Here is a 25982-nt window from a genome sequence, read left to right as displayed (position 1 = left end):
TGGTATTGTCAATCGTGACAATCTGAGGTGTAATGACACCTCATTGTATTTTCAGTTTGCATTTCTCTCATGACTGGTAATGTCGGACTTTTTTTTTTAGACTTATGAGTGACTGTATTAGTCAGTCCAGGCTGTCATAACAAAATGCCATAGACAGAATAGCTCACACGACAGAATTTTCCCCCACATTTCTGTAGGCAGTAAGTCTGAGGTCAGGATGCTGAGGGTCAGCATCTGGTAAGGGCTTCCTTTCTGGTTTGCAGATGGACACCTCCTTGCTGTGTATTCACATGGCAGAAAAAGTGAGTGGCTAGTGAAGAGAGAGAGAGGGAGAGAGAGAGAAAGAGAGAGCAAGCTAGCTCTCAGTAGGGCACTAATTCCATTGATCAAGATCTCTTGTGACCTCATGTAACCCCAATTTCCTTCTAAAATCCCTACCGCCAAGTACAGTCACGTGAAGGTTTGAGGTTCCAACAAGTGAATTTTCAGCATTATCAATGTTCAGCCCATAGCACTAGCCATTCCTATAGTTTCTGTTTTGAAGTGTCTCAAGCCTTTTGCCTTGGGTTTTATATTCTTATTTTTGAGCTCTAAGAGCTATTTACATACTTTTGATAAAAGTCTCTCATCAGATATATTTGTTGCAAATATTCTCTTATTCAAGATATATACACTATGCAGTTTAATATTTCTTAAAAATGAAATTGTAATTTTGATGACATCTATGTAACTTTTTTCTCATTTAAAACTAGTGCTTCTGGCCAGCACCGCAGCTCAATAGGCTAATCCTCCGCCTGCAGCAACGGTACTCTGGGTTCTAGTTCCAGTCGGGGCGCCGGATTCTGTCCCGGTTGCTACTCTTCCAGTCCAGCTCTCTGCTGTGGCCCAGGAGTATAGCGGAGGATGGCCCAGATCCTTGGGCCCTGTACCCACATGGGAAACCAGGAGGAGGCACCTGGCTCCTGGCTTCGGATCAGCACGGTGTGCCAGCCGCAGTGGCCTTTGCAGGGTGAACCAATGGAAGAAGGAAGACCTTTCTCTCTGTCTCTCTGTCTCTCTCTCTCTCTGTCCACTCTGCCTGTCAAAAAAAAAAAAAAAATTAGTGCTTCTGACTCATACCTAAGAAATCTTTGTCGATATCAAAATCATGAAGACTTTGTACTTTTCCCTTTTCTATTTAGCTTAATATGTTTAGGTTCTTGTTTAGGTCTAGAACCTAATTTGAGCATATCTATCTATCTGTGTATTTATCCATCTATCTATCTACACAAGGTGAGGTCTGATGTTTTCTGTTCTTCTATGAAGATATCCAGTTTTTCCAGGTGGATTTGCTGAGAAGTCTGTCTTTTCTCCATGAGTACCTTATCAAAAGCCACCTGATCTTACAGGTATGGGCCCATTTCTGGATTTTCCATTCTACTCAACTGCTTGGCATGCCTGTATTTGTAATAATACCACACTGTCAGTTATTGTAGTTTTAGCAGGGGTGGAGAAACTTTTTTTCTGCCAAGGGCCATTTGGATATTTATAAAATCATTCACAGGGCCATGCAAAATTATCAACTTAAAAATTAGCCTGCAGTAGATTTATCGAATTTTGAATCCTGCTTGAGTTTGACTTGACAAGGCCATACCACATGATTTCATAGGCCTTATTCAGCTTATAGGCCAGATATTCCCCACCCCTGCCTTAGAGTGAGTCTTTAAATCAAATAAGGGCAAGCCCTCCACCTTCTGTTTTTTTTTTCTTCCAAGAGGTTATTCTAAGTCTTGCTTTTCCACTCAAATTTTATCTTTTTAATTTCTAGTAAAAAGCTTGATGGGATTTTGATTAAAATAAAAGATTTGGAGAATATAGATATCTTAACATGTTTGAGTCTTCCAAAACCATGGTGTATATTACCCTGATCTTCTCTCTTTCTTAACTTCTCTCACTAATGTTCTGTAGATGTTGCCTGGGAATGCACTGGTACCCCCTCCAGAGTAATTTGCTGCAGTTGGCAAGTTAGTGCTGGTGGCTGGCAGAGGCCCTTGGCTTCTTACTGCATGAACCTTCCCACAGCCCTTCTTTCATGGTCTCTTAATATGGCAGCCGCCCTCTAAGAGTGAACAAACCAAAAAGCTGCTGTCCTTCTTTTATTATTTCTGCAGTATTCCGTGGGTTATGCAGGCCAGCCCAGATTCAGTGCGAGGAATGACTATACAAGGCCTGGTGTGTCTGGAGATTAGGGCCCTAATCTTGGAGGGTGACCACAGTATCAGTCATGATACCCATCCAAAAGCTCTGATGTACGGCCAAAGCACATACCTTTGCCCAATGCGACATTGGCAATGTCGAGTTTTAAAGGTAAGTCTTAACTTTGGATTCAGATAGACCTGGATTCAAATGCTGACTCTTTCCATGTCAATGTGTTACTTTTCTGAGCCTCAGTTTCTGTACTGATAAAACCAGGACGATAGCGTCCATATCACAGGGTTTTGTTACAGTTCAATATGATGGTACGTTGGTCAAAAGTATTTTGAAATCTATACTTTTTTTTTGTATAGAGTATACATTTTCCATGAATGCTTTGAAGATTTGTCATAAGTTAGTATGCTTGACGCAAAATGGGCATTCAATAAACATAAATTCTATAGTTATTACTTCTTTAAGCAATTGTGAATGCTTAAGGTCATAGTTATGCAGTGAAACCAAAAGACTAGAAATACTTATATTAAATGGGAAAAAATAAACAGATTGGGGCACTTACAAAAATAAAGGATTTTCCTGTGGAAGAAGATCGTCTTCCCTGGCAGAGTTGGTGGCTATAGCTGATGCTCCCAGGTTACCACTGAACCTGACTCAGTCTACCCTGAAGGGAGCCTGCAGAGCTCCCATGCAGATAGACCCAGTTCTTCTTGTCTTTCTCTGCCTGAGGACCGATCTCTGTGGGAGAGGCTTCCATCACCCTACTGCAGCCTAGAAACTTTCACAGGGAAGGTTAATGACTCTGGAGCAACTTTCTACTCAAGAGTGAACAGTGTTGGAGACTAAATGCCTGAGCTATGTATCCCCTCAGGGAAAATCTTTGGTGTTTTACTCATCTGGAGGGTCCCAAGCAGCACCGAGCCTGGTGGGGATAATCTGCTCCTTCACAATTCTTTATTGACTGTCTTCCCTTCCCTCCCACATGTTCCCAACTCCCTCACTGTTCTTCCTGAGACCCATTCTAAAATAACCTAATTACACACAAATTCTTTTTTTTTACAGTTAATAATCTAATTTTTATTATCCTAAATGTCAGGTCAAAAGTCAATGGTGATAAAAAAAAAATAAAGTCAATGGTGTTTACTTGCTGGGAAGCTGTCAATCACTCAATTCTTTCAACTATATCAAAATACTGGTTATGGGGCTGGCACTGTTGGGTAGCAGGTGAAGTCGTTGCCTGCAGTGCCAGCATCCCATATGGGCACCGGTTCAAGTCCCAGCTTCTCTGCTTCTGGTCTAGCTCTCTGCTATCACCTAGGAAGGCAGTAGAAAATGGCCCAAGTCCTTGGGCCCCTGCACCTGTGTGGGAGACCCAGAGGAAGCTCCTGGCTCCTGGCTTCGGATTGGCCCAGTTTCGACCTTTGCGGCCAATTGAGGAGTGAGCAAATGGATGAAAGACCTCTCTCTCTCTCTCTGCCTCTGTCTCTCTCTAACTCTGCCTTTTAAGATAATAAATAAATCTTTTTTAAAAAACTGATTAACCAAATGTGACTGGACTTTATTGCTACGACTTTATGGTTTCTTTCAAGTATATGCAAATTTTTAAGGGCCGGTGCTGTGGTTCACATGGCTAATCCTCTGCCTGCGGCACCGGCATCCCATATGGGCACCGGGTTCTAGTCCCAGTTGCTCCTCTTCCAGTCCAGCTCTCTGCTGTGGCCAGGGAGGGCAGTGGAGGATGACCCAAGTGCTTGGGCCCCTGCACCTGCATGGGAGACCAGGAAGAAGCACCTGGCTCCTGGCTTTGGATCAGTGCAGTACGCCAGCCATAGCAGCCATTTGGGGAGCGAACCAATGGAAAGAAGACCTTTCTCTCTGTCTCTCTCTCTCTCACTGTCTGTAACTCTACCTGTCTAATAAAAAAAATTTTAATGGACACATATGCAAATACGCAAAACAAATGAAATGTAAATACTTAAAGGATGAACAGTAATGACTTTTAAGCATAAACCACCTGCCATTCAATTTAGAAACTCTATCTTTTCTTCACTAATTTGTCTTTTGCTCTGAATAGTCTTCTATGCTGTTATAGTTAAAGGTTTACAGATGATCTTAAATTCCACTTCAGTGTAAGGAAAGGAATGTCAGATTGATGCAGTATCTGTAATAGGAAGAAATAGCTTGTTCTCTATGAGCAGCTGCCATATTTTCTTTTCTTTTTTTTTATCTTTTATTTAATGAATATAAATTTCCAAAGTACGACTTATGGATTACAATGGCTTTCCCCCCATACCATCCCTCCCACCCACAACCCTCCCCTTTCCCACTCCCTCTCCCCTTCCATTCACATCAAGATTCATTTTCGATTATCTTAATATACAGAAGATCAGCTTAGTATACATTAGTAAGGATTTCAACAGTTTGCTCCCACACAGAAACATAAAGTGAAAAATAATAGATGATTTTTTTTAAATGATGATGAAATCAGATCAGACCTATTGTCATGTTTAATCCCAGTGAGAGTCAAGTTGGGAGTTGATAATTTCTTTCTTTTTTTTTTTTTTTTTACAGAGGATCAGTTTAGTATACATTAAGTAAAGATTTCAACCGTTTGCACCCCCATAGAAACACAAAGTGAAATATACTGTTTGAGTACTCATTACAGCATTAAGCCTCAATGTACAGCACATTAAGGACAGAGATCCTACATGAGGAGTAAGTGCACAGTGACTCCTGTTGTTGACTTTACCAATTGACACTCCTGTCTATGGCATCAGTAATCTCCCTATGCACCAGTCATGAGTTTCCAAGGCTATGAAAGCCCCTTGAGTTCTCCGACTCTTATCTTGTTTAGACAAGGTCATAGTCAAAGTGGAGGTTCTCTCCTCCCTTCAGAGAAAGGTACCTCCTTCTTTGAAGACCTGTTCTTTCCACTGGGATCTCACTCACAGAGATCTTTTTGCCAGAGTGTCTTGGCTTTCCATGCCTGAAATACTCTCATGGGCTTTTCAGCCAGATCCGAGTGCCTTTAGGGCTGATTCTGAGGCCAGAGTGCTATTTAGGACATCCACCATTCTATGAGTCTGCTGAGTATCTCACTTCCCAGGTTGGATCACTCTCCCCTTTATTTATTCTATCGGTTAGTGTTAGCAGGCAGAGTGGACATTGAGAGAGAGAGACAGAGAGAAAGGTCTTCCTTTGCCGTTGGTTCACCCTCCAATGGCCGCCACGGCTGGCCCACCGCGCTGATCCGATGGCAGGAGCCAGGAGCCAGGTGCTTTTCCTGGTCTCCCATGGGGTGCAGGGCCCAAGCACCTGGGCCATCCTCCACTGCACTCCCTGGCCACAGCAGAGAGCTGGCCTGGAAGAGGGGCAACTGGGACAGAATCCGGCGCCCCAACCGGGACTAGAACCCGGTGTGCCGGCGCCGTTAGGGGAGGATTAGCCTAGTGAGCCGTGGCACCGGCCATGGCTGCCATATTTTCAGACATGTTTCTGAGCTTTAGATAATTAACAGCTCCTCTGAAGAAGCAGGCCAAGTACAAGGATTATCCACCAAAGCCAATACTGTCCATTGAAATAGCCAGTACAATAATCAGAAAACCTGACAATAAGGATCCATTTGATCAATGAAAGGCCAAATCCACAGATAGCATCATACCTCCCAGCTGTAGTGTTAGTGATACAGAAGAGTAAACAAATTCCAAGTCAGTTGAAAGTCAATGCCATGGGCTGGTGCCGTGGCTCACTAAGCTAATCCTCCACCTTGCGGCGCCGGCACACCGGGTTCTAGTCCCGGTCAGGGCGCCGGATTCTGTCCCGGTTGCCCCTCTTTCAGGCCAGCTCTCTGCTGTGGCCCAGGAGTGCAGTGGAGGATGGCCCAAGTACTTTTCCCTGCACCCCATGGGAGACCAGGATAAGTACCTGGCTCCTGCCATCGGATCAGCGCGGTGCACCGGCCGCAGCACGCCGGCTGTGGCGGCCATTGGAGGGTGAACCAACGGCAAAGGAAGACCTTTCTCTCTGTCTCTCTCTCACTGTCCACTCTGCCTGCCAAAAAAAAAATAAATAAAAAATTAAAAAAAAAAAAAGAAAGAAAGTCAATGCCATGAAAAAGGCCAGCATGAGCATGAAATGCCATCATTACCCAGGCCACACTGGTTTGTGGCACTGAAGTCATCTCTTGATGGACACTCTTCCTCCTGAATTCTCTGAGATGTTTCTGCTGCTGCAGCTGCCATTATAACAGCTTAAGCCTTCTCATCTTCGTCATATGTAGGAAGAGAGGTAGCAACACGGTAGGAGGTGGCACAGGGTAAAACTCACCATAAACTTCTGTATCTGAAGTTGTAGGACTTCCACTACTATAAGGTGGAGAAGAGTCAGTTTTAGGTGCTGCTGCTGGAGGAGCTGTCTGCACGGTCTGTGCTGTTGGGTTTGAAGTGGACGGCTGTTCTATAGCAGGTGGTTCTGAATCATCTTCTTCATTGTGATGCACCTTGGAGCCGCCAATTGTCAGCTGCTGATGAGACATCCGCTCAGCTCAGGATCTGGCTTCTGAGCTGGCAGGTCCCCGCCACACTCCTACACATGAATTCTTCTCAGAGGATCTGTGTTTGAGGCAACCCAAACTCATGCAGAAGGTGACTTTAGAAATGCAATGCTTTGGACATACAGAAATGACATGTGTTGAGTGAAAGGTGACGCTTACTAGACAAAGTCGAGAAACAAGACGCAACACATTGCAACTCAACAGCCCAGGTTAAAAATAAGGAAGAGAGATCATCGCTCAAGCTAGGTTTTGTGCCCAAACCATCCATGGTGTCACACCCATAGGGTTCAATACAATAGTATTTGTTCTGGAGATGTCTCAGCCAAGTATTCCAAGGCCCTTGGCAAAAACACCTTGTTCAAGGTAGTAGTCTCATGAAATAGCAGAGTAACGTCTGGGCCATGCCTGCTTTGTCTATGAGAAGCAAGCCACAAGCCACAGCAGAAAGGACACATACCAAACACAACAGTTTGGCAATACAGATGGTTTTCTTTGAAAGGGCTGTACAAATACATTTTTCTCACTTGGGAACCTCAGTAGAAGATAATTATTCTTTTTCTCCCTCATAATATATACTAAAAATGTTCAAATGTGGCTTTCCAGGGAATTCTGCCAACTATTTTCAGGCACTAGGTTCAGCTTTATTTAATTTTATATAGCCTGCTTATTCTATTAGAAAACATCCTTTTATGCAGTATGAATTTACTAAAGAAGCTACAATATATTCCTTTATAGTAAACATCAAATTTAAAAAGCCTTCAAGGTTAGAGACTGTCACCCTTCTGCCTTCCCTATAGAAGAGATAGCCACTGGAAAGAAATTAATGCCTTCCAGAAATATTGCACACTTTTCTAGACCTTTATGACTATCATGAAAAACAATAAAACAAGACTGGCACCTTCAAATAAGGCGATTCCCTCGTCCATGGACAGGGGTTGTTTTCAGATAAACAGTATACTGTATTACCACCAAGGCACGCAGTATCTCGACCACTATACTTCATGATCTTTTCTGTTTTCATGAGTTCATGCCAACGACTAGTCCCGAGCACAAAGGCAGTGCGAAATGCGGCATTTGTTGGAGTGTTTGTGTTGGCGCCCCTAAAATCGGCTGGTTTCCAAATCTCCTTCTCCACCCCACCTTAGTTATATTTATACTGTTGTGCAGAACAAACTTGAACCCAGATTTAAAGATGAAATGCTTTGTGGCCATTCGTGCAAATCTCTTTATCGGGGTCTCACACATTAACGCCCTTCACAATTGACCGGCAGGCCGATTGTTTAACATAGCGTTTCCACGCGGCTGCTGCCACAGACTCACCGCCTTGTTTTTACTTCTGTGAGCTTTCCTGGACATTCAAAAGGAAGTGGAACACAGCTGGCTTTGCTGAAAGCTAGAGCTGCCCTAGCGTCTCCTCCTACCTGGTGTCTCGGGTTTTGTTTATCTGCTTCTTTTTCTTTTTTTTCCATCTTTTTTTGGTGGTAGAGAAGGCAAAGCCGGACTATGTAGCTTCAGTTTCTCAATGCTTGTGTCTGTTGCTTTTTTCTTCTCTGGCTCTTACTATGGTGAAGACTTAAAAGTATTCCATCTCATCAATCCAGACTGGCCCCTTGGATTTCAGCGGAATTGGGCTCTGTTAATTACCCAAAGCAATAAAGTAATAAAAAAAGGTCGAGTGTGTTCCAGGGGGCTTCAAAGGATTTATAGAAAGGGGAATTAAAACATAAGTTTATTTTGGTGCAAAAAAAATTTTGAAATCCATATGTATAGAGTTTGCACTTTCCATGAACTTTTTGAAGACCCTTCATGTATGTTAGGGGCGAGAGAGGAGATAAAAGTTGTTCTTCATGTCAGCTCCGCAAATATAAATCGTCTTATCCCTCTCTAACTTGGGGGTTGCTTAAATTTAGAGGGTCACAGGCTCCACTCTACTCTCCCCTCTTCTCATTTTCTTCCTTTGGGGAAAAGCCTTGCAACTCAGGCAAACCAAAGCAGAAAGATTCCAGGTGGCAATGGCATTTTTGGGGGGGGGGGGGGGGAATGTTCCCACAGCCAATTTATTAGTTTCTCTAAACTGTAGTTTGCTATTTTGTAAGCTAGAGATGATTTATACTTATTGAGTGCTTACTGTAGCTACTAGATACATGACGTGTACACATAACAAACAGTAATAACATCTGTCATCTATGATGGTTATGAAGGCTTAATAAGCTATGGCACATAAAGCCTAGGACACAGAATCCGACAAGTAGTGAGTGGACAAAATGTTAATCACCATCCTCCTCCTCATCATTATCATGAATCATGGTGAGATTTAAGAGGCACACAGCTGACAATGAATGTCTCTCCCATGGCTCATATGGTGATCAAGAGCCCAGGCTTTGGAGTCCAATACATGTGCATGTAAACCTCTGCTGTACCATTTCCACATATGTGACCTTCAGCAAGTTATCTTTGAACTCTAATGCCCCCATGTGCAAATTGGGACTAATAAAGTATCTACCTCAAAGGGCTATGATTAGGATTAAGCTTAAATATGTACTTTTCATATCAATATATACCTTACTTATCTATATAAAGTCTATGGTAGGTATTTTTAATTTGACTTGTGTATTAATTTTTATTGTAAGGACATAATGCAAATTGGCCCAGAGAATAAATTTTTATCTGTTAATCCATAAACCTTAAGAAGGCAAGCTATTTTCATAATCAGTTGCTTTAATGGTAAACACATTCTTTATTACCTGGAAATGTTTCAAAACAAAGTGTTAGCAAGTCACGGAGTTGACAAGAGGAACGATAAAGCAGAGACAGAGCCGGAGATAAATTTCCCTTGGAGAGAGTTGGATACTACACTAATTAAAGTAGGCAATCTTTGCAGTTATACAAAACAGCCCCCATATCATCGTGGCTTAATACAAAATATGGTTATTTACTGCTCACATTACAACTCAATGTGAATCCTCTGGGAGACCCTGCCTCCGGCCATTCAGGAACTCGGATCCCCCTGCCAATTGGCTCCACTGTCTATTAGGGCTTCCAAGTACTCAGCTGGATTATTCTAATCCACTCAGTAAGAAATAAAACACACTATTGAATGATCATTCAAAATATTTTAGGACACACTCCTAATGTAAAATACATTTCTCACCACATATTCTACTGGCTAGAATTCAGTTGTACGAGGCCACCGACCTCAGGAAATGCTGGGAGTTGTAGTCTTCCTGAATGCCCAGAAATTAGAGTATTATGTAGCACTATTTCTGCCCTGGGTAGGCAGGAAGAGCTCACTTCAAATCTGTTAACCTAATTTAAATTAATTAAGGGACAACAACTACAAACTTCAATAAAAACACCTTACCAAGACTAAATATTTCATCCCAGCAAGTGGTGATGATAAAATTTCCTGGCCAGTCTAGGCCAAATTTGAGAGTGAAAAAAAAAATGCTAAAAACAAATAGAATTTTAAGTAATGTATTGGTAAAAAATTTTAAATTAACATTATGATTTTAATACATTAGTAGAATTATAAAATAATTCTGGTCTAAACTATTTTCAGGGACCAACATTATAGCACAGCGAGTTAAGCCATCACTTGTTATGTCAACATCCCATATTCCAATACTGGTTTGAGCCCTGTCTACTCTGCTTCTGATTCAGCTCTCTGCTAATGTGTTTGAGATATCTGCAGAAAATGACCCAAGTCTTGGGCCCCCGCTACCCCTGTAGGAGACCCAGATGGAGCTCTGGGCTCCTGGTTTCACCCTGTCCCAGTCCTGGCTGTTGTGGTCATTTGGGGAATGAAGCAGTGGATACAAGACCCCTTCTCTCTCTGTCTCTCCCTCCCTTTTTCTGTCACTCTACTAGTCATATAAATAAATATTTTAAAACCTATTTTCAAAAAATATTTAAAGAACATAGAATATATTCACATATTTAACATGCTAACATATTTTATGATCTAAGCATTAAAAATAACATCAAATAATTTTTGGTGTATATTTATAAAATGTAATGAGTATCTCTTATACTCAATTATTGGTGTTTCTGAGCATTATCTTACTATTTTCCCTACTTGCACAAAATGAGATCTTTTTCAAAATTGCATGATTGAAGTATGCGAAATTTACTGTTCTAAAGAGAAAATCTGTTTGCATTCCCTGTCGTGCTTGCCAAACTCAGTAAATTCTGCTAGTATAAGGCTATATCAATCTGCTTGAACTGCTGTAACTAAATACTACAGATTTGGTCACTTACACAAGAAAATGTATTTCTCACAGTTCTGGAGGTTAGGTAGTCCAAGATTGAGGTGCCAGAAGATTCAGATTTGCTAAGGGCTTTCTTCCTGGCTTGTCAACCTCCTCACAGGATCTTCACATGAGGTAGGATGTGGGGAGCAAGCAAGAGCACCGTAGTGTCTCATCACCGTACTGATACTCTGGTGGGTGTTGAGTCAATAGTTAAGACACCGCTTGGGATGCCTATATCCCATATTGAAGTGCCTAGGTTGGAGTATTGGCTCTCTTCCTGTTACAGCTTCCTGCTAATGCATATCCTGGGAGGTTGCAGTTGATGGTTCAACTTCTTGGATCTCTGCTACCCACATAGAAGACCTAGACTGAGTTTCTGATTCCTGGCTTTGGTCAGACCCCAGTGACTGCTTTCGCAGGCATCTGAGCAAATCAGTGAGTTGAAGTGCACTCTCTCTTTACCTCTCTCCCACTTCTCTCTTATTCCCCCCTTATCAAATTTAAAAAAACTCAAAAATTATTTTAAATAAAGGATATTAATCCTATTGAATCAGGACCCCATGCTTATTACCTCACATAAATTTACTTACCTCCTAAAAGCCCTATTTCCAAATACAGTTACATTCCAGAGCTATGTATGTGAATTTGGTGGAGATAATTACATAATTCAGTTGATAAAAAGGCCATTATTGATGCTATTATTTTTATTGAAATATGTAGGTATTTCAGTCCAAATATTTTCATAGATATTAACTTCTTGTCTATTCAGAGTACTTTTCTTAGGCAAATATTTTTACAAGCAAAGTTCTAAAAAAAAGCCATGTAATTTCACCTATGATACTTTTGAATGTCTCACCAAACTTAGATTCTATAGCATCATGGACTTTCTCAATCTTTTTTTAATTGCAGTCTAAAGAATATTACTTTAACCAGCTAAAAATCTATCAATAGATTCTTACCACAAGTTGAGTTTTGCCACAGCACAATTATAGAGTTTTGAACAGAGATCTTGCACATCATTTGAGTAACCATAATTTAGCATGTATAGTGTTTTTAAATAAATGTGAATGCCTTACTTTTTATTTCTAATTTATTTGAGAGGCAAAGAGAGAGAGAGAGAGAATGTGCATATTCCCACCTGCTACATGAATACTCAAATGCCATTAATCATGGGACTCGAGCCAAAGCCAGAAGCCAAGGATGCAATCCAGGTCTCCCATGTGTGTCGCAGAAACTCAGCTACCTGAACCATCACCACTGCTTCACAGGATCTGCATTAGCAGAAAGCTGGACCAAAGAGCTGGAGCCAGGAATAAACCCAGGGGCTCCAAATATATGATGCTGACATATGAACCATTAGGCTAAATACCTGCAACTGAATATCTTTCTGTCTGCCAGCTTTATTGTCAATTGCTTCAGATATCTAAAAAAGTTTAATTACTGAAATGCTATTGATAATCAAGTTGTTGAATACTTTGGCTTAAAGAATCCCAACTGATTTTGGAAAACATGCAATCAAATCTAGAAAAGTCATTACAAAAAAAAGTTCATTCTTTAGTGCAAAATCTTTACTTAATTTCCATGAACTTATAGTTAAGAAAAAAAATCAAAAAACCATTAATGGAACCACTTTAATCTCTCTTTGAAGCATTTTCAGGGTGCCCCTTGGGGGCCACAGCACCAGAATATCAGGCAGGGACACAGCCTTCCTTGAGCTTTCCAACCCCGCATCTAGAAGAAATTACCCCCACAGAACTTGAATGCACCCTGCATGCTGTCCTTGAAAGAGAGATGCTGATCTTGATACTTCTGGAAAGAGAAGCAAAAAGAAAAATGAGTCAACTCTGTTCTTTTGCAGATTTGACTACTTGTTGAAGTGAGAGCTCTGCTTACTCCACATGCATCTCACTCACGATCAAGTGAGACCACGGGGGAAGTGAAAGTACAATGTGGTGGTAGTCCATCTACCCCAGATCACTCTAATAAAAATATTGATCCTAATTCTTCACTTATGGTACAGATAAGGGGTAACTGCTCACCTGGATAGGTGACAGAGTAACAGATGGAAAAACCAGAATGTCCCGGTGATCTTGCACATACAGTTCATATACTCACCCTACTTTTATGGTCCTGTAGTCATAAATTCCTTGGAGCTTTCCGCATGAAGAACAAGCAGTGTGCCCATCATTCAGATACTCCAAATGAGCAGACTGAATGCAACACACCTGATGAAACCTTGAGTGCTTTGGCCTCAGATGGGACTCATCCAGAGCCAGTTATACTCTTAATTCTGAGTAGCGGACAGAGGACACAACACACATAGGCCAAAATTCACCAGAGCCTTCTAGTCTAGAAAAGCAAGGCAGGGAAAGGAATGTACTTTTGACACGCAAAAAGCTTGAGGGTGCAGGGTGTGATGGCAGGGCCAGGAACAGGGAATGGTGGTCCTGCGCACAGCATCTTGGTCATACCATCTAAATACCTACATGCATTCCATTCTCAGTTTGGAATTCTAAGATGGGCAAAGTCAGTACAGACATAGTCATTAAAACTTTATTTTATTTTATTTTAGTTATTTTATTTTATTTTATTTTATTTTGATAGGCAGAGTTAGACAGTGAGAGAGAGAGACAGAGAGAAAGGTCTTCCTTTTCCATTCGTTCACCCCCTAAATGGCCGCCACAGCCGGTGCTGCACCAATCCAAAGCCAGGAGCCAAGTGCTTCCTCCTGGTCTCCCATGCAGGTGCAGGGCCCAAGCACTTGGGCCATCTTCCACTGCCTTCCTGGGCCACAGCAGAGAGCTGGACTAGAAGAGGAGCAACTGGGACAGAACTCAGCGCCCCAACCAGGACTAGAACCCGGGGTGCCAGCGATGCAGGCAGAGGATTAGCCTAGTGAGCCATGGAACTATACTCTGCAAATAATCCCTGAGGTTCAAAACAGCTAGTTTTAGGCCAAATTAATGAAATCCAGGTTTACACTCTAGCCAGCAAACCCCAGTATTATTTATTTCAAGAGCTAGTTCAAACTGAAAAGATAAACAGGTTCATGGAAAAGAAATAAAGCAAACATTCAATTTCATTATAGTTTACATCTGCAATTCTCTCCCTAAAATATGTCTTCCAGCAGCTTCCAGAGTAGATCATTGTCTGCATTTAATTAAGACACTTCTTTTTATAGCTGTCACTGGGAAATGAAGAGATTACACCAAATCACCCATTTACCTATCCATTCACTCAGCACACATTTGTCAAACACTTTCGAAGAAAAACATGGCACCTTGGGCTCTGTAAAACCACAGTACTTTCCAGAAGAGAGCTCTGTTAAGGTTGTGGGATACTCCTTACACATAGTCAATGGGATATTCACAATATTTAACAATAGGTATAGCATGGACATCAGCCAATCGGATTGATACCTCCACCACTCAACCAATAAGCATGGATGAAGCTGACAAATACAGTATTACTATCCCATTACTCATCAGCTGAAGACCCCGTTAAGAATCAGATCTTGATGACTAATGTTTCTAAATGCCACAGTAAAGCAAAAGTAGTATGAAATTTAGTCTACAATGTCCTCCCATGTTATTTTCCAAAGAACCAAAAGGAAAGACTGTCCCACACATACATTTCTTCTTCTTTCCACTGTGACAACTCAAGGTGAAAACCAGAGAGGATACTGGGTGGCTACTGTACATAAGCATGCACCTGTGCCTTCCTTTCATAATCTCTAATTCTTGCAACAACTTAATAAGTATTACTAAAGCCATTTTACAGATGAGAAACAAATCTTTGAGAGTTTCTGTGTTTTGCCATTGTCGCACATTTAGATAAGGGTGCTGGGTTTCAGAACCAGGTCTGTTTTGCTCAGCTGATCTTTCCTCCATTCCCTTCTTTCTTTTGGGAACCAACTTCTTCCACATTATGTTTACTCTTAGAAGGAGTATGCAGCTGACCCTCTTTTATCTAAGGAAAATTTATATAATCAAATCAAGGTTTGGCAGACTGCAAACAGGGCCACAATTCTTCTCAGCCCATACCTCCCATGTCCAGCTGCTTTGCAATATGGATTTTGCAACTTCTCTCATCAGGAGGTACAGTCAAGTTCCTCACTTCTTGAATCTGAGCTAGTCTGGTGACTTCAGCCAACAGATTGTGGCAAAATGACCTTGTGAAAGCTTTTTTTTTTTTTTTTTTTTTTTTTTTTTTTTTTTTTTTTTGACAGGCAGAGTGGACAGTGAGAGAGAGAGACAGAGAGAAAGAAAGGTCTTCCTTTGCCATTGGTTCACCCTCCAATGGCCGCCACAGCCGGTGCGCTGCTGCCAGGGCACCGCGATGATCCGAAGGCAGGAGCCAGATGCTTCTCCTGGTCTCCCATGGGGTGCAGGGAAAAGTACTTGGGCCATCCTCCACTGCACTCCCTGGCCACAGCAGAGAGCAGGCCTGGAAGAGGGGCAACCGGGACAGAATCCGGCGCCCCGACCAGGACTAGAACCTGGTGTGCCGGCGCCGCAAGTGGAGGATTAGCCTAGTGAGCCGCGGCGCCAGCCTGTGAAAGCTCTTAACATGGACCTCAAAGACACTGAACAAATCATCAGCTTTTTTGGTTTACTATCCAATTGTCATGTGAACAAACTTTTATCCACCTGATGGGAGAGTGGAACAGAAAGAAGCAGTTCCAAGCGCTAGTGTTGTGGTGCAGTGGGTTAAGCTTCCACTTGTAGCACCAGCCAAGTTTGATTCCTGGTTGCTCCACTTCCAATCCAGCTCTCTGCTAATGTGCCTGGGAAAGCAGCAGAGGATGGCCCAAGTGCTTGGGCACCTGCACCCACGTGGGAGACCTTGATGAAGCTCCTGGCTTCTGGCTTCAGCCTGGCCCAGCCATGTTTATTGCGGCCATTTTGAGTGAACCTGTGGATGGAAGATCTCTTTTTCTCTCTCTCTCTCTGTAACTCTGCCTTTCAAATAAATAAGTAAATAAATCTTTTTTAAAAAAAAAAAAAGTAAAAAGAAATAAAGAAGAAAGGCAGGAAGAAGGAAGAAAGCAAGGAAGGAGGGAAGGAAGGGAAGAAAGCAATTCCAGTTGAACAATCTCAAATATACTATCCCCCAAATCACACAGTGGGTTATGAAGGAGTCACTCTAGCTGAGATCTAGGCCTAGCCCAAATCTACTGAAAAGTTCAGCTGAGCTCAGCCCAAATTGTCAACCTACAAAACTAGGAGCTGCACAAATGTTGTTGTATTAAACTGCAAAGTTTCAGGGTTTTTTGTTTTCTGTTTTTGTTTATAACACAGCAAAATCTAACTTGGAGAGAAGAATGGAAAAAAAAAACCTTTGGCAAATCGAAGGAAAGTTATGACAATTTTTTCTAATTAACTTGTCTTTGATTAGCAAATAATAATTGTGTACATTTATGGCATATAGTGTAATGTGTTAATTGCTGTATATTATAGAAAGATTCAATCACAGTAGTTAACGTATCAATCACCTCATTAGCTTATCATTTATTTTGTGATGAAGACGTTAAAGATCTATTCTTGGGGCTAGCACTGTGGCACAGTGGATTAAAACCCTGGTGTGCAGAGCTGGCATCCCATATGGGCACTGATTCAAGTCCTGGCTGCTCCACTTCTGTTCCAGTTCCCTGCCAATGTGCCTGGGAAAGTGGCAGAGGATGGCCAAAGTTTTTGGGTCCCTGAACCCACATGGGAGACCCAGAAAAAACTTCTGGCTCCTGGCTTTGGCCTGGCCCAGCCCCAGTCGATGTGGCCATTTAGGGATGGAAGACCTCTCTCTCTCTCTTTCTGTCTCTACTTCTCTCTGTAACTCTGCCTTTCAAATAAATAAAAACAAAATCTAAAAAAAAAACCAGATCTATTCTGTTAGCAATTTTGTAATCTTCATTATTAGTAACTGTGGATTCTTTTAGCAATTTTGTAATCTTCATTATTAGAACCGTGGTCACCATGAAGTGCAACAGGTCACTATAATGTATTCCTCTGGTATAAGTGATGCTTGGTACCATGACCAGATTGCCAAGTAGTTCACTGATGCCTGGAATCCCAGATCTTCCTTGATTCTTGTTCTCTCTTGGCCTGGTTCTCCAAGTTCATTATTGCTAATGTGAGCCCCTTGAATACCCTGATGATGAATTCCTTTTGCTTACATTTGTTAAAGTTTCTCTCAACCCAAAACCACTAATCTACCTTAAAGGCTTTGATTATTGGTTAAAAAGAAAAAAAAAATGGAGGCCAGATAGGAAGGCTACTCATCTGTCCCAGATCATGCATATACTAACAGGCAGAATCCAGGATCACCTAACCTAGAGTACACTATCATCATCACCACACAAGACCATCAGTCAAGTAAGTAAGGCTATCTGTTGTAAAAAAGCAAACTCTAAATCCCAGTGACTTAACACCTGCATGTTTTAGTTCTCATGGCTGTCACTTGCCAGTAATGGATATTTCTGAGGAGGCAGCTTCTATGTGCTCCTTTAGAGGCTTCAGCACCTTCTAAATTGTGGCTCCACCCTCCCCTCAGCCCTAGGGGCCCTCACCCTTTAAGCAGAACATGGGAAAAGGGAAGAGATGGCACATGTGAGTTTGTATGAACCAGTGCTAAAGTAGCACCTATCATTTTTGCTCCTGCTCCACTGGACAGAGCTCAGGCACATGTCCACATGCAGCTGTGAAGGAAATAGAGTCCAGCTGTGTCCCAAGGATGAAGTGAGAGCAAAAATATGAGCACATCTTTGCCACAGACGCCTAGCCGGTTCTCTACAGAGTCACATCAGTGAGATTCAGCCCTCTCTGCTCAGCAAATCACGCCATTTCAGAAAGTGACCAATGCAAGAACACACCCACATTTTATTTATTGCAGAATAAAAGATTATGAAAAATGTTTTCCAGGCATTAGAATACTCAGAAACTGAAATTCTTCCATTTGCTGCAGCTTGAGAAAAAAACAGGAAACCCCAGCTTGGTAAATACTGTTGTCCTACCACAATATTCTGTACTTTTTTCATTTCTTCCTCCAAATAAGCCGGAGATTGCTGGTGGAGATGAGGAGGGTTCTACAGATAAGCATTTCCTTTTCTTTGTCTCTCAAATACCAACTATATCAGTTTATTAACCACTAGATTACTCTTAAAATTTTGGCATAACAGAATCACTCCAATACATTTAGGGAAAAGATAATAATTACCTCTTTTTACCTCTCTGCTAGATTTCTTTTCCCTTTCCAATTCATAAGAAAATCCTCAGGAAAAAATAGACTTCTAACTATGTCAAAGTAATGGATGAATTGAGTCTACATTTTTCTTTTCCCATGATGCATTCTAAATACCAAAAAAAGACTAGACAGAAAGTGGGATCCCTCCAGTCACATTCCAAGACACGCTCCAGTTATCCAATCAATCCTGAGCATTGCCAGAAACCAGGACCTGGACTGGAAGGCAGCTCCATTCACCACGTCCCAGTTCCAGAAGACTGACCAGCCAGTAAGTAGCCAATGGACTTGTCTGAGGACACTGCACGGAGGGCACAGCCCCATCACGGCCAGCTGCTGCTCTCTCGCCAGCGCTGCAACGCGCAGGCTCTCATTCACTGTTTCCACATTGCTCTGTGATTCCACACTTTGGCTGCTTTTTCTTCCTCCCTCAACTCCTAGCTCTTCCAGAGAAAAGAAAATCTACTTCTCATAAAATGATTGGTTTCCAAACTATGCTAAGCATTTGGAGATTTATTAGAAACAGTTTTAGTTCCTCATTAATCTAAAGCAAATTATTATTGATTTATAGCAGACAGCTCATCTGATATCCTTCTGGCAGTCATAAAAAAACAGTCTGAGCGTTAAAAAGGGTTGATGTCTTTCTGGCAATAGCAGCTGAACTCAGCCAATAACAGTCCTTTCCAACTGGAAGAGGAGTAGCCCCTTCTCATTGTGTGTTCTACTCACTTTCATGTAAGGGTTCCAAATAACCTGAATTCGTATGCATTCATCTTCATGTTGGATTCACTTGTCGAAAGATCTCCAGAAACCCCATCCACATCAGTGTGATTTTCAAAGTGGGAGAGCACATTTGCAAGCATTCCACAACCTTAGAGCAGGACATGTTTCATTACAGTACACTTAAAGTGGGGGGTCTTGCTACTCTTCTGCGATCTCAATAACAAGAGATAAAGTTTGGCCATGCACATACTGTCTAGGAGCAAACGCCCTTGAATCAATCTGTCAGGTATAGGTTCTGAGCTATATACCTACCCTTGGCAAGCTCAGTCTTCTCTCCTGAAAAAAATAGGAATGTCAAGAGCATCTATACCAAAGATCATTGTGAAGCTTAGATGAAGTTTTTAATTTTCTCATCACACCAGGCACATAGAACACTTCCCATTAATAACAGTAATTGGCACAAGAGTATTAACAGATGAACAGCTGAGGATTGCACTTCAGGAGTTTAGTTTCTTCCTCTCCTCTCATCCTCCCAGAAGGATCTGGCCTTCATAGACTAAATCTTTAGGGTGTAGATGTTACAAAATCAACATAAACAAGCAAAGGATAATAGGATGGTGGGGGACGGTATGCAGGCTGAGACAAGTTTAGGATCTTTAAAGAAGAGGCCCTAAGGAGAAAGATGTTGGTCTGGTCTGTAAAAAAGTGTGTTGAAATTTGTCCAGAGGTAAAAGAAATTTGAAGACATGTTCTCATGGTATGTTCTTTGTTGTAGCCAAGAAATATAAGCAAAGAACTTATTATGTCTGAACTTATTTTTCTCCAGTCTTATTAGCATATAAGTGACAAATAAATGTTACATGTATTTATTGTGTACAATGTGATGTTTTGTAATTCAAAAGGTCTTCAGAAATTTTGCAGAAAATATGTATTATGAAAAAACTGCATGGATTTCAAAACAGTTTTGCAGCAAAATTATTTTTTAATTCTATATTCCAAGAACTTCTTGGAGTATTTCCCTATGCAAACACTGTGATAATATTACCACAATCAAGTTAATTAACATTTCCATCATCTCACATAATTACCTTTTTGTATGTGGGTAGTAGTACCATTTAAGATATAGACTCAGCAAGTTTCATGTATACAACATAATATTATCAACTAAAATCATCATGCTATGATGATGGTGATGATGATGATGATGATATATTAGATCTCCTAAATTCATTCATCCTGAATAATTGGAACTTTGCACCCTGTAATAAATGTCTCACCATCCCCCCCCCCCCGCCTTCAGGCCCTGGCAACCAGCATTCTACCCTCTGCTTCTAGGGGTTTGAGGTTTTGAGATTCCACGTGTAAGTGCGACCATGTAATATTTGTCTTTCTCCACCTGGCTTATTTCAAATAGCATAAAGTCCTCCAGGTTCACCCATATTGTGGCAAATGGCAAATTTTTTTAAAAAAATGTAAAATAATATTTCATTATATGCATCTACATACATATATACACATACACAAACATACTATATATATACATTTATATACACATACTCCAATAGGTGTATGAAAAACAGAATTAAAAGACAAGTTTATGGAGCAGGCATTATGACATAGCTGGTAAAGCCACCACCTGCAATGTTAGCATCCTATGTGGGTACAATTTGTGTTCCAGCTGTTCCACTCCAATCCAGCTCCCTGATAATAGACCAGGAAAAGCAGTGGAGGATGATTCAAGTGCTTGGGAGACTTGGATAAACCTCCTGGCTGCTGGCTTTGGCCTGGCCCAGTCCCAGCTGTTGGGGCCATCTAGGGAGTGAACCATCAGATGGAAGATACCTCTCTCTCTGTCTCTCTCTCTCTCCCTCCTTCCCTCTTTCTCTCTCTCTCTACCCACCCCCATCTATAACTCTGACTTTCAAAAAAAAAAGACAAATTTATTAAGGTGCAAAAATTTTTGGAAATTCATATATAGTTTTTTCATAGATGCATTTTTCAAAACACACACAATGAAATATTATTTTATATGACACATTTTCTTTCTCTTGTTATCTATTGATTGGTGCTTAGGATGATTCCCTAGCATGGTTATTGTGAATAACCAATTTCTTTTTGGATGCTGGTGTGTGTGTGTGTGAGAGAGAGAGAGAGAGAGAGAAATTTATTATCCTGATTTGTTTGTACCATTTGGATTGTGGAATTATGTAATATTAGTACCACTTTTACAGCTAGTACTCTTACTTAGGGTTATTAAATGCTCCGGTTTAGGAGACGTCGCTGTGGCTCACTTGGTTAATCCTCCGCTTGCGGCGCTGGCATCCCATGTAGGCGCCGGGTTCTAGTCCCTGTTGCTCCTCTTCCAGTCCAGCTTTCTGCTGTGTCCTGGGAGGGCGGTGGAGGGTGGCCTGGGTGCTTGGGCCCCTGCACCCGCAGGGGAGACCAGGAGACTGGGAGACCGGGAGGAGGCACCTGGCTCCTGGCTTTGAATCGGCGTAGCTCCAGCCGTAGCAGCCATTTGGGCAGTGAACCAACAGAGGGAAGACATTTCTCTCTGTCTCTCTCTCTCCCTCACACTGTCTATAACTCTACCTGTCAAATAAAAAAATGTTCTGGTTTAAACTGGCTTCCATGCCCTTAATCATTAATATACTTGCTTTCACTTTCAAAAGATACCCCAGTTTGTGCAATACATTTCACAGTCACCTTCCTTTTGCTGATGCTGTCATTTTCTTTTTTCTTTTTTTTTAAATTTATTTTTTGACAGGCAGAGTGGACAGTGAGAGAGAGAGACAGAGAGAAAGGTCTTCCTTTGCTGTTGGTTCACCCTCCAATGGCCGCCGCGGCCGGCGCGCTGCAGCCGGCACACCGCGCTGATCCGATGGCAGGAGCCAGGAGCCAGGTGCTTTTTCCTGGTCTCCCATGGGGTACAGGGCCCAAGCACCTGGGCCACCCTCCACTGCACTCTCTGGCCACAGCAGAGAGCTGGCCTGGAAGAGGGGCAACTGGGACAGAATCCGGCGCCCCAACCGGGACTAGAACCCGGTGTGCCAGCGCCGCTAGGTGGAGGATTAGCCTAGTGAGCCGCGGCGCTGGCCAATGCTGTCATTTTCTTATTAAATCTGCAATTGAAATAACCAATGCTACAACATTTTATCTACTTTTGGGAAAAAAAAAAACTTTTGCAGAGATTTTATTAGCAATTGAATTAATTCTTTAGCCAATTAAAGCACCATAAAATGAATTGCTCCATAAATAGCAGCTTCTGGATAAAAGTGCAACTTTTACCACTTGACTCCAACTTATCCCATGAGTTCATCATATATCTAAATGGCATCTCCAAATACTCTTTCCCCTGTAATGCCCTTTCCTCTTTAGATCCAAAGTAGACCAAGGGCAGGTATCAAAATTAGGTTATAACAGATTTCTGTTGAGGGAGTTTCATCTATAAGAACAGGGAAATACAATTTAATGTGACAAAGTCATTAACAATTCCAGATCTTCAGACACAACAAGCATCTCACTAGAAGCAGACATCTCCCCTGCGCTTAATCACCCATCAATGTCATATTACTCATGCCTCACTGTTCAAATATCCTTCAAGAATTATAACAGGCATAAACTAGTCAGGCTAGTTTAGTAGGGATAAAGAGCAAAAATAATATTCTAAGTCATAAATAGCATTATTTCTAAACTTGATATAATGTATGCTAGATTTTACTCCAAAGAAGACAAAGTTTGAACAAATTAAGGTGGCAGAATTCATATTTTTGTACTATGCACCATAAAATTCCAGTTCAAGGCTGGCGCTGCGGCTCACTAGGCTAATCCTCCGTCTGAGGCACCAGTACCCCAGGTTCCAGTCCCGGTTGGGGCGCCAGTTCTGTCCCAGTTGCTCCTCTTCTAGTCCAGCTCTCTGCTGTGGCCTGGGAAGGCAGTGGAGGATGGCCCAAGTGCTTGGGCCCTGCACCTGCATGGGAGACCAGGAGGAAGCACTTGGCTCCTGGCTTCGGATTGGCGCAGTGCCGGCCGTGGCGGCCATTTGGGGGATGAACAAATGGAAAAGGAAGACCTTTCTCTCTGTCTCTGTCTCTCTCTCTCTAACTCTGCCTGTCAAAAAAAAATTCCAGTTCAAGATTATGTATTGTTGGACTCTTGAACTTAATGATCTTCCTAAAACATATATGAAACACATGAAGACGACCCTACAGGATTTAATTTTAAAGGAAAGAGAGAAAAACAGTTCACTATGACTCTCTGTAGACAATTATAGTAAAATATTCATTGCTCCTTACTTGGAAACTGTTACAAGAACTTTTTTAAAAAATACTATTTCTAACAAAGGAAGTGGCTTAGAATGTAATGTGGACATGTTTCAAGCCAATTAAGCATGTTTCTATCTTTGGAAGAGAGGAGAGGACATAAACACAAAAAGTGAAAAATCCTACTTCTTCCAAATGAGTTTACCCCAAAGTTCAGCTCCCTCACAATACATTTTTGCAGCTCCTTCTTTTTTTTTAAAAAAAAAAAGTATTTATTTATTTATTTATTTATTTGAAAGAGTTAGAAACAAAGACAGAGACAGAAAGAGAGAGAGAGAGAGAGATCTTCTGTCTGATGGTTCATTCCCCAAATGGCCAGGGCTGGGCCAAGCTGAAGCCAGGAGCCAGAATCCTCCAGATCTCCCATGTGGGTGCAGAGGCCTAAGTACCTGGACCATCTCCTGCTGCTTTCCTAGGCTCACTTGCAGGGAGCAGGATTGCAAGTGGAGCAGCTGGCTCTCGAATTGGACCCCATACAGAATGCCAGCACTGCAGGCAGTGGCTTTATCCATTATGCCAAAGTGCTGGCCCCAAGCTCCTTGTACTTTTCAGGGCTTTTGTCATCTTCCTGAAATATCTGAACCACATCTTTTACTCTGTCTCTCCAAAAAATTTCCTTGGCTCAGTCCTTGAACACCAGTCAATAAAATGTGTTCAGGAGTATCTCTGCTCATGGAATTCCATAATCATATTCTTAGATGATATGTCACAATTCATTTAAGTTGGACTTAGTGCTCAGCATGAGCTCACAAAGATGTCTATGAGAGCAGTCAATGGTGACTTCATCCTCTAAAGATGAAATCACCAGCTTTTCATTGTCTACATGGGGGAGTCCCATTTCTGTGACAAACAGATCCCCAAGGTCAAAGGGAATCCTAAGAAATTAGGCACCTCTGAAAATAACTCATTGCATAGATAAGTGTGCAGCAAGGAACAAAAAACAATTCTTTGGCTGGCATGGTTGTGAAAAACTAAAAAATCGGGGCATCAGTTTCCTGAAGTAATAATGAAATCCCTGGAATAACACCAAAACATAGACCATATGTACAAAACTATATGAGGAGCTTGATAAAAAAAAAAACTTCCAAGTCCTAACCTGTACATGATCTATTAAGCATGATCAGATCTATTAAATGCACAGATCTGTGAATGTTTCCAATTGCATGACAACAAATTAGCCTAGAATTTTAGGCTAATTCCCGTCTGAGGTGGTCATATTCTGACATCACTTTAGACTTGCTCTTGGATGCTACTGCTTTATTACTTACCTTTTCCTCCTTTCTTCTCAGTATTATCTTGTCAGGTGAGCCTTCAGGGAGCATAGAGGATAACTGAACCAATGTGCAGGTATTTCCTTTTGACAAGTAGCCTAAAAGCTACCAGGTACTTTTCCAGAAAAAAGTTCTGAAGCGTTTGATACTGCAATGTTTTTCTTGCATGGATGATCCAGTTGCCTTTCTTTTTATTTATTTATTGAAAGAGAATCAGAGTCAGAGAGAGAAAGAGAGAGAGAGCAAGAAAGAAACATGCATAGAGTTCTTATTTTTGGGCTCACTCCCCAGAAAGCCTGCAGCAGCTAAGGCTGAATCTGGGGCTGAAACTCAAAGCTGGGAACTCAATCCAGGTCTTCCAACTCAATCCAGGTCTCCTACATGGGTGGCAGGAGCAGTTACTGAGCCATCATCATTGTCTCCTAGCCTGTGCATTGGCAGGACGTTGGAGTCAGAAGCCAGAGCCAGGCATGGAACCCAGGTGCTTCTATATGGGATGTAAGCATCTTAAACACTAGGTGAAACACTCTCTCCTAGTTTCTTTTCTTACCTTAACTGGAGAAAATTAAATAGTAACAGAAATTACCAGGTTATGATGTGCTTTTATGCAATAGCTCAAAAGTGTTTTTAAAGTTTTGGAAGACAAATACAGAGACAAAAATTTGTAATGTAAAATGTAGTTCAGTAAAATAAAAGAATAATATTAACGTGGCAAGTCTAAAAATAAAAACAAAATGAGTGTACAGTGGCCAATAAAATTATAGCATCAAAGGACAGAAAAATAAAAAATGAGATAAAATTATAAATGAGAGGAGAGTAGTCATGAATAGTTTAATAATGCTGGGTAGAGGAAAATAAGTTTTCAATAAGAAAAAAATGTGGTACCACAGGGAGTAGGGCACTAGGAAAATTGCTTGAGGGTGTAACCACAAATGGCAGATGGACAAAGTTAGGTGGGGCTCAGAAATAAAGTGAAGGCTTTATTAGCAGACTTGCTAATATATAGATCTCATTGTTATGTAAGACTCAAGGAATTTCTCCCATGATCCACACCCTTCTTAACAATCAACCGAGTACCTGGTTAAGATGCAGGTCTTTTCAGGCTCTTTGGACTTAGAAGCATGCTCATGGCAGACAGAGCTGTGTTGGAAGTTTAGCCAGGAACACTCTACTCCAGATACCCTCCCTGCAGTGGAAACTAAACCAGAATAAATACTCCTGTCAGTAATTGTGTTGATAGAGAAACTGGGCATTGGACCATCAAACCTGCTGATGCTCCCAAACAAAGGTCAGATGTAGAACCGACATCCTGTCCTCCATGAACTTTGTCTAAGCAATGCCTCCTCTGAGCGCAGAAAGAGAATTCTGAAGCTGAATCAAAAGACTCCCACTGGATGGAATGAAGAAAAGTACACATATGTTCCTACCTCCTGAGCTTTTA

The 25982-nt window shown here is 41.5% G+C and overlaps 1 pseudogene; it reads right to left on the bottom strand.

Moving 5' to 3' along the window:
- Positions 1-5633: 5633 nt before the first annotated feature.
- LOC100349651 (NEDD4 family-interacting protein 2 pseudogene) overlaps positions 5634-25982 on the bottom strand; it is a 38116-nt pseudogene continuing 17767 nt past the window's right edge.

This window comes from Oryctolagus cuniculus, chromosome 11 (genome assembly GCF_051225735.1).
Source record: "Oryctolagus cuniculus isolate XC-2025 breed Fujian yellow rabbit chromosome 11, ASM5122573v1, whole genome shotgun sequence".
Taxonomy (NCBI): domain Eukaryota; kingdom Metazoa; phylum Chordata; class Mammalia; order Lagomorpha; family Leporidae; genus Oryctolagus; species Oryctolagus cuniculus.
Note: the sequence above shows the minus strand (reverse complement) of the source record. Positions and strands in the feature narration are given on the sequence as shown.